Here is a 9,600-nt window from a genome sequence, read left to right on the forward strand (position 1 = left end):
CGTCTCTATGGTAAACAGGCTGATCAGTTGGGCTGGGGGAGGGGAGGCCAGCCAGGTTCTAGAAAACGGTTCTCACTAACTTTGCTCTGAACTAGACCATGATCGCACTTCCAGAGGCACTGCGGGAGGTGGGAGGGCTGAGCCCAGACTGAAACTCGGCCACGCAGACCCACGTGGCCCTACGGCAAACCTCGGGCGTCAAAGCAGGACCAGGCCAGGTCCTTCTCTGTGCGCAAGAACAAGTCAGGTCAGATGGAGGGGGTGGGGGCTGTCCCCGGATGAGGCTCATTCTCCTGGTTACAATTTCCTTCTGTTTAGAAGTGGTCCCATCCACAAAGTTCCCACAATCTTCCTCCTCTGAGGCTCCCTCTCTCCTTGTGTGTGGTCACTGTGGGTCTGTAGGGACCCAGGACTGAAAGGTATCCCCAAAGGTATTAACTAAGAGACCAAGATTCCAATGCTAATAACTCAGGAGAAATCAATTGATACCGGTAGCATCTTACAAGTCCCTGGGTTTTCTGTGAAGCCAGAATGTCTGTTTAATCCAAGTGTTCCCGGAAGGGGGTGACTCTGCTCCAGCAGTGACACGGCAACCCAAGCTCCTTTCCTCAGGTGGCCCTCCGTCATCAGCTCCTGCGTCCCAAGGTTGCCCCAGCAAGTGTCTCCAGTCCAGCGTGTTATTAGCAGAAGCGGGTCTCTGCGGAGGAGGCAGGGCGCTCTTCCAGCTCAATTGCCTCCTTTCATTTCATGAAACCACACCTCGCTCTGGCAGACCCAGGCTCAGAGCCTCGCTGTCTATCCCCTGGGACTCTGTTATGAGTAACTTGCTCTCAGTCCCTTTACCCAAAGAAGGAAACAAACCAAAGCCAGTCTGGGGCTCCCAAGGGCTGCCAGGACCCAAGGTGCAAGGGCTCCGGGTACAGAGAGAACAGAGGCTCTGACTAGGCTGGTGCAGGGAGAAGGTGGCCAAGTGCCTGCATCGAGAGTTGCTGCCATTTTTCTTTTGAATTAGATTATTATTTTTTTTTAAGTTTATTTATTTTGAGAGAGAGAGAGAGCAGGGGAGGGGCAGAGAGAGAGGGAGAGAGAGAATCCCAAGCTGGCCCCACGTGAAGCCCAAGTCAGGGCTTGAACTCATGAACTGTGAGATCATGACTTGAACCAAAACCAAGAGTCAGACGCTTAACAGACTGAGCCACGCAGGTGCCCCAATCAGGTTATTGAAGAAAAATCGAGCTGAAAGTACAGAGTTCACATTTATACCTCTGCCTTCCCCATGAAGGGTCATCCACTGACTATTAATTAACACCTTGCATTAATGTGGTGCATTTGTTACAACTGACAAGCCAGTAGTGACTATTACCAACTTTAAAGGCCGCAGTTTACATTAAGGTTCGCTCCTTGGATTGTGTAGTTTTGTAAGTTTTGACAAATGCATAGTGTCACATATCTATCATTACAGCATAGTAGAGAATCGTGTTATAGCCTTAAAAGTCCCCTGTGCCTACCTCCTACCTCCCTCTCTCCTCTGAAACTGCTGGAAACCACTGGTGATTTTTCTCATTCTGAAGTCTGCCTTGATAATGAATATAGCTACTTGCGCTTTTTTTCAGTTAGTGTTAGCATGATACATGTTTCTCCATCCCTTTACTTTTCATCCAGTTATGCATTTCAAGTAGGTTTGTTGTAGACAACGTATAGTTGAGTGCTGTGTTTTGATCCACTCCAACAGTCTCTCTTTTTGAATTCATGCACCATTGATGTTGATAGTGATAAGTGATATATTTGAACCAATACATCTTTCCTGTCTCTGGCTGTTTTCTGTTCATTGTCTTTTGTTTCTTTTTTTGTCTTTCACTCTTTTTTGCCTTCTCTGGTTTCAGTGGAGCATTTTATAGGATTCCATTTTGTCTCCTCTCTTAGCCTATCACTTTTATGCCTTCAAAAAATTTCTTTACTAGTTGCCCTCGAGTTTGGAATCAACATTCAGCACTGATCCAGATCCACCTTCGAGCAAGCCTCTACCACATGGTGGGCAGTATGGATCCCGCCCAGCCTGGCATTCCCCTCGCCTCCTTCCCCTGCCTTCACACTTCAGTGTCATCTCACTTCTCCATAAGCTCTGATCACACAGTACCTTGTCACTGTGATTACTCGGAACAAACTGTTATCTGTTAGATCAACCAAGAATAAGAAAACTACACAATATTTTATTTTACCTTCATTTATCTTTTCTCCTGATTCCTTCCCCTTCCCCTTCCACTTTCAGAGGATCATCTTGCCGAGTACAGAATTCTTGTTTGGTGGGTTTTCTTTCAACACTATAAGTATTTCACTCCACTCTCTTCTTGCTTGCCTGGTCTCTGGACAGAAATCCAATGTCATTTTTATACTTTTTCCTCTGTGGGTAAGGGGTATCTTCTCCCCTGCCCAAAATCCTTTCAAGATTTTCTCCATGTCTTTGATTTCCTGCAGTTGGAATATGACAAACCTAAGTGCAGTGCAACTACCAGATACACGCAGCTTTATGCCCCTGTTTTCCTGCAGGATTAGAGTGGGGAGTTCCCCTCAAGTGCATGTTTGCATGTGCGCGCGCACACACACACACACACACACACACACACACACCAAACTACATCCAGAAATTCTAAATCAGAAAAATAAGAGGCCCCTTCAGCATCTATAAATCTTTCATTTTATATGAACACGTTTCCAGACCATGTTTTATGGGATCCTGGAAACCCAAGCCAGGGTGACCCTCAGCTACCCCGTCTATCCCTTGGCCCTGCAAATAAACACTTTGAGTTATGCAGTGTTCTGGGTTTCAACAGCACTGCAAAGTTTGGGGGTGGGTGGGGAGCAGTCCCCAACCTGAGGTTCAATAATTCACTAGAAGGACTCAGAACTCACAGAAAGCTTTATCCTTAGGGTTACAGTTTATTGCAGGGAAAGGGCACAGATTAAAATCAGCCATGAGGGGCACCTGGGTTGCTCAGTTGGTTAAGCGTCCGACTTCGGCTCAGGTCATGATCTCACGGTCCGTGGGTTCGGGCTTTGTGCTGACAGCTAGCTCAGAGCCTGGAGCCTGTCTTTGGATTCTGTGTCTCCCATTCTCTCTGACCCTCCCCTGCTCACGCTGTCTCTCTCTCTCTCAAAAATAAACATTAAAAAAACTTTTAAAAAATCAGCCATGGGAAGAGAACAGGGTGGAGTTCAGGAAAGTTCCACCTGCAGAGCTTACAATTGCCCTCCCCTCGTGGAATCAGGAGAGCCGCAATCACCCGGCTGAGATGTGTGACAATCTGCTACCAAAGAGTAGTGCTTGCCAGGAAAGCTCTCTAAACCTTGGAGTCCAGAGTCTTTATCAGGGCTCCTTCACTTGACCCCTGGGTGGCCACTTACATGGTTGACCTCAGTCTCCAGATCCTCTGGGGGTCTGAGGATACTGAGTGACCCAGAGCCCCGCTGCCCCCAATCACGTTGTTGTAGCTCAAAATCTCCAGGCAAACAAACACTCTCCTGCTGGACACGACATCCCAAGGGCTTAGCGATCCCTGCCTGAAGCTGAGGACAAAGGCCAGACCTCTCTTTGGGCAAAGTTGAATTCTTCACCACGCGGAAGATGCGATTTCTCTCTCCTGTCAAAGGAACCACACCACACATCCCATCCGCTTCTCTGCACTGGGCCTTATCGGTCTGGACTGACTCAATTCCCAGCCTGTTTGTCTTTTCTGATCAGATGCCACCTCCACACTCTAATATAAATAAGTCCTGAACCCCTGGGGTCCACCAGCGATGCGGGGGGTGGGCTGGTGAGAATCGGAGTTTTGTGTACCCCTCTGGAAACTTCAGTGTAGATGATGTCTAGATGCCTTAAGTATAAGGCAAATCTTATTCGCTTTTTTTTTTTGTAATCTTGGGAATTTGTCATCCGAAGTGTAGGCCATAAGCAGACATAACATGAACCTGTAATATTATTTGAGGATGTTATGCTCTATTATAGAGGACAGGAAAACAAATGGATGGGATTAAATTAAAGTGAAATACAGAGAATGAGTAAGCAAGTAGCTTGTGAGACATCGACAGAATTCATAAGAAATGTTAAGTATAGATAATAAGTCAGTAACTTGTAAGAGGTGTTATGTGATTGAGAAGGAGGAGGAGGAAGAAGAGGAGGAGCAAGAGGAGGAGGAAGAAAAAGAGGAGGAAGAGGAGGAGGAAGGGGAGGAGGAGGAAGAGGAAGAGGAGCAGGAAGAAGAGGAGGAAGAGGAGGAGGAAGGGGAGGAGGGGGAGCAGGAAGAAGAAGAGGAAGAGGGGGAGGAAGGGGAGGAGGAGGAGGAAGAGGAGGAAGAGGAGGAGGAAGGGGAGGAGGAGCAGGAAGAAGAGGAAGAGGAGAAGGAAGAAGAGGAGGAGAAACAGGAAGAGGAAGAAGAAGAGTAAGAGGAGGAGAAGGGGAGGAGGAGGAGGAAGAGGAGCAGGAAGAAGAGAAAGAAGAGGAGGAAGAGGAGGAGGAAGAAGAGGAGGAGAAACAGGAAGAGGAAGAAGAAGAGGAAGAGGAGGAGGAGGAAGGGGAGGAGGAGGAGGAAGAGGAGCAGGAAGAAGAGGAGGAAGAGGAGGAGGAAGAAGAGGAGGAGAAACAGGAAGAGGAAGAAGAAGAGGAGGAAGAGGAGGAGGAAGGGGAGGAGGAAGGGGAGGAGGAAGGGGAGGAGGAGGAGGAAGGGGAGGAGGAAGAGGAGCAGGAAGAAGAGGAAGAGGAGCAGGAAGAAGAGGAGGGGAGGATGGCCTAGCAATAGTGCTACTTACAGATAGAAAATGATGAAAAGACCAAGTCACGGGCATGGGTCATGTCATCGCTAAGTTGATGGTGCTACCATCCCTGTGTGGGCTGCCCATCTGCGACACTCAGTACGTCCTGGTCCGAATCCTTTATGTTCTATCCAAGAAATGCAGGTAAAACCCACAGTGGTTCAGCAGGCTGCTTGGAGAATTACAGGCACGGCCAAGTGCAATGGCCCCTGCATCTCTCTGGTAGAACAAGCGAATGAGGACTCCAGGCACCTTCCTCCTGCTGAGCTCCCGTTCAGCCTTGGCACCAAGCCATCATGGAGGAAGGCTGACGCAGGCCACGAGAGACAGGACACGGACACGTCACATAATCAGGATTCAGGCGGATGGCCTTCCCACATACTTGCACCCTATCCTGACTATGGTAACTGCCCCACCCCTTTCTCCTTGCTTCTTGCTGCATGTTTTTAAGTTGATCTAACAAACCAGGAGAGGCCAGCTTCTTAATTTGATCTGTGCATTTGGGGACCACTGGAATTGTTTTCAAGGTAGTGTCTACTAGACCAAGATCATTTCCCTACATGACAGCAAGGATGAAGTGTTACATACTCTTATAAAAGAACACTGGGCATATCGCTCAGGGACGGACCCAGCATTTCACTAACCTTTAAGGAAGGGGAGACAAAGACGTGGGCAGGGCTCTCCAAGCTCTGGTGGCAGCATCTGCTCCCGCACAGCCCAGGGGAGGAGCCTGGCTATTCTTGAGAATGTTGAATCAGGCAGCTCTCTGCCTTGGTGATTCTCACACAGGAGGGAAAAATCTTCAAGCTGGGATTTGGGTATATGTTTTGCTTCATACCAATTAAGATACAAGTATTTTACTTTTTGGGGTTTTTTCCTTTTTAATATTTTAGTTATTTCTGAGAAAGAGAGAGACAGTGTGAGCAGGGGAGGGTCAGAGAGAGAGGGAGACACAGAATCTGAAGCAAGCTCCAGGCTCTGAGCTGGCTGTTAGCACAGAGCCCGACGCGGGGCTTGAACTCACCAACCATGAGATCATGACCTGAGCCAAAGTCGGACGCTTAACCGATTGAGCCACCCAGGCACCCCTACTTTTTTAAAATGAAGTTTATTTATTTATTTTGATAGAGAGAGCACAAGGGATCAGGGGAGGGGCAGAGGGAGAGGGAGAGGGAGAATCCCAAGCAGGCTCCGTGCCATCAGCAAAGAGGCCAACAGAAGACAGGGCTCAACTCCACCAACCATGAGATCATGACTTGAGCTGAGATCAAGAGTCAGACGCTCAATCTACTGAGCCACCCAGGCACCCTGAGAATATTTTACTTTCTAAATGAGACAGGGTCACCATGAACATCTATGACTTGTCCTCAGAGGAGTTCCACTGAAGAGACGTTCAGGATCCAGCACTAAAGCTACTCTCTGTCTGGGTGAAGTGACTGAGAAGAGCCTTGGGAAAATAAATGATCTTAGGAGAACACAGAGCCCCCCCTAACGAGACTGCACTTGGCCTCGGGGAAAACAGTGGGAATGAAGTTGAGGGAATCTAACCCTAGGGAAAAGTGGTTGCCAGGGCTGGGGTTTGGGTTCCAGAACTTCTTCCCTGCCTCTCATCTTCCCCACACCACCCCCTACCACACTCTTCTCATATTTTCCTTAATAATCCTCAAGAATTCTAAAGCTGTCCTAGGGGAGAGTTAAGGCAATAGATGTGGCTGAAGGCTCTGGGAGAAATGTAAGTGACTAATAAACCTAAGATGCTCAACATCACTAGTAACTCCAACAATAGGAATTTCAAACGATACAATTCCTTTGGAGGGTTTGAAACACCTGAGGGACATGGTCTCCACTCTTTCCAAGTCAGAGGACCTTTAATAACTCCCTGGGTGTGCCTCAAGATGTAAATGATTCTGATTTCAGAGGTTTTATCTTTTTTTTTCATGATAGTGAAGTAATACTATTATATCAACAAAAACTGCAGGTGTTTGGGGATTTAATAAAAGCATGGTATCCTGGATTTATTGAAATCGTAACTCAAGGCAGTCTTGCAGGATGACAGTCTTTTTTTCTTTGCCATCGTTCATGTGGAGATTTACATTTGGAGAAATCAGATCCGACAACCAGCACTGAGTTTCGTGGGAGGAAATTGTCCCATCTTCATGCCGCCCAGAGCCTTCTCTTTCTTTCTCCCTTGGACTCTTGTCCCACCCCGACTCCGTCCTGCCCCTTCACATGTCCACGGCAGCCTGGGCAGTAGAATGAATAAGCTACAGGGACCCAGTTACCTTCTTTGTTAGCAGCAACTCCTCCTTCTCTGTCCAGAGAAAACAGAGGTTTGGAGGTTCAGCTAAGAGCTTTCTGGCTGGGTCCCCTCTGAAATAAAGCTGAAACTGCCTAGCTTCCTCTATGAACAGAAATATACAAGATGGAATGTCCACATGTTTTCCTTCACCCTTCACTTGCAGAGGGACAGACTTTTATTCTGCAGGCCAGAAGGAATTTCCTCTTCTCTTCCCTCTGTCTCTTCCTATCCACCAGGAAAGACGTTATCAGTTAAGAAACAAACCTGAAGCTTCCAGTACAGCAGAAATGCCATAAAGCATTTCCCTTGGGCTTTGGTCCATCCACATCCCACCTCCAAACGTGACGGCTCCACAGAAAGTCAGGGATGCAGATGTGAGGGACACCTTCCGTGGGAAATCTGGCAGATGCCTTGGAAAGTTCTGCAACTTTCCCAAGGAGGTGAAGAGAGGGAGATTCTTGTGTTGTGATCATTAAGGTCTTTGGAACAATTTCCCAGGATTGACACAGGCAGATCTAGAAGGGTTTCACCGACCACCGCCGCTGTGACCATTGAGAAAGCGTACCAGAACATTTAAGTCAAATAGCAGGACTGCGTGAAACAGAAATACGGGCAAAACCTCCTTTTTGGGGCTTCTTTTATAAACTCACAGTAGTGGTATATTTCGCCTCAAGCTTTTGAAACTAACAAGCGGGCAGCGAGGACCACAGACACAGGCTTTGAAATTCTCTTCTTTTTTTTTTTAAATTCCCATTTGTGTCGGCCCAGGAGCTACTTGGCACCACATAGCTGAGAACAGGCTGGGCGCCAGGGCAGCAAGCCTGTTCCGGCACCAGATGAGGATGTCTGAGAGGCTACTTCATTCACAATTTGCCTGCCCTTTGCCAACGTGCACTCTCCCCGCCAGGAGCCTCTCCTCCAGTCACGCAGAAGGGGGGCAATGCCCAGGACGCCCCTGCCACTCACTCCCCTGGCTCGGAATCATCGCAGATGTAGTCAGCAGCCAAAGGGAGAGACCAGGCTGGGGGAGAAGCACGGGGTGGGGAGAGGGGGCTGGAAACCCCCATCCTCTCTGCAAGCATGCCAGGTGCGTCTCTGGAAGCCAAGGCAAGGGTCTCACATCATCTATGCAAGCACAGAGGCATCATCTGGAGGCTAGAGGCAAGATTATTGCCCAGAAAGGCTATCTCTTAGGCTGGTGTGTTTTGCTAATGTACTGTGACCTGCCTTCATGGGAGATGCTATGGACTCCATTGTTTTCCCCAAATTCTTATGTTGAAGCCCCACCCCCCAATGTGACTGTATTTAAACACAGGTAACTAAAGTTAAATGAGAGCATAAGAGTGAGGCCTAATAGAAGAAGAATGGGCACCATTCTAAGAAGAAACTCCAGTGATCTCTCTCTCTCTCTCTCTCTGCACTTGCACAGAGTAAAGATCACGTGAGGACATTGCTACAAGTCAGCCGTCTACAAGCCAGCAAGAGAGGTCTCATCAGAAACAACCTTGACAGCCCCCTGAACTTGGACTTCCAGCCTCCAGAACTGGAAGAAAATAAGCATCTTGTACAAGCCACCCAGGCTGCGGTATTTTGTTACGGCAGCCCAAGCAGACTGATATCACAGGTTTTCAGTGCAAAAATGGGCAAGTCCAGGGCGAACCGGGACACCGTCATCACCCACCCAGGCATGCCCATACCTGCCTGGAAAGCTGCAAGTGTGTATGCTGCCAGCCCCCCTCCGACCAGAGGAAGGCCAGCACTCTTAGCATTATGTCCAGGGAGCAGTGGTCAGCCCCGGGCTATGGGTTGCTCCGGGGACATGCACCCCAGGCCCCTGCAGACCTGGTCCTGGGCATCTGATGGCCACAGGTACAGCAGGTAGAAACAAAGCACACAGAAGCTGGGGGTTACACGCACAGAATGGACACAGGGATCCCTGGAGTGCTGGACGGAGCACCAAGAATGTCCCCTGGTATTAATATCATCCCATGCTGTAGATGAGCAAAGTGAGGTACTGGGAGATCAAGCAGTTCGCCCAAGACTAAAGAGCTTTGGTTTTGGACACCTTGATTTTAGACTTCTGGCCTTCAGAACTTAGAATAAATGTTTGTTTCTAAATGTTTCTAAGCCACTCATTTTGTGGTACCTTTGTTTGTTTGTTTGTTTATTTTGAGAGAGAGAGAACACACAAGTGGGTGGGGAGGGGCAGAGAGAGAGGGAGAGAGAATCCCAAGCAGGCTACACGCTGTCCACATGGAGCCCGACGCGGGACTCAAACTCACAAACCACGAGACCGTGACCTGAGCCGAAACCAAGAGGTGGACGCTTAACCGACTGAGCCACCGGGTGTCCCCGGTTTGTGGTACATTTTTACGGCAGCTGCAGGAAACTGAGCTGGGGGAGGATGGGGAGTGAGGGGTAGAACCTGTGCTTATGGATTCCAGGGTAATGGTTGTAAGGACCCTGGGCAGATGAGGGGTGTTTCTGCGAGTGCA

General features: G+C 48.7%; 1 long non-coding RNA gene across 1 annotated transcript; it reads left to right on the forward strand.

Annotated features, from left to right (window-relative positions):
- The first annotated feature begins 42 nt into the window (after window positions 1-42).
- LOC144228336 (uncharacterized) lies at window positions 43-9,223 on the forward strand. The gene is made up of 2 exons (XR_013334166.1): window positions 43-247; window positions 8,535-9,223. It is a non-coding gene; the product is annotated as an uncharacterized LOC144228336 (long non-coding RNA).
- The last annotated feature ends 377 nt before the right edge of the window (window positions 9,224-9,600 follow it).

The sequence above is a fragment of the Crocuta crocuta genome, unplaced genomic scaffold (assembly GCF_008692635.1).
Source record: "Crocuta crocuta isolate KB4526 unplaced genomic scaffold, BGI_CrCroc_1.0 scaffold369, whole genome shotgun sequence".
Lineage (NCBI taxonomy): Eukaryota > Metazoa > Chordata > Mammalia > Carnivora > Hyaenidae > Crocuta > Crocuta crocuta.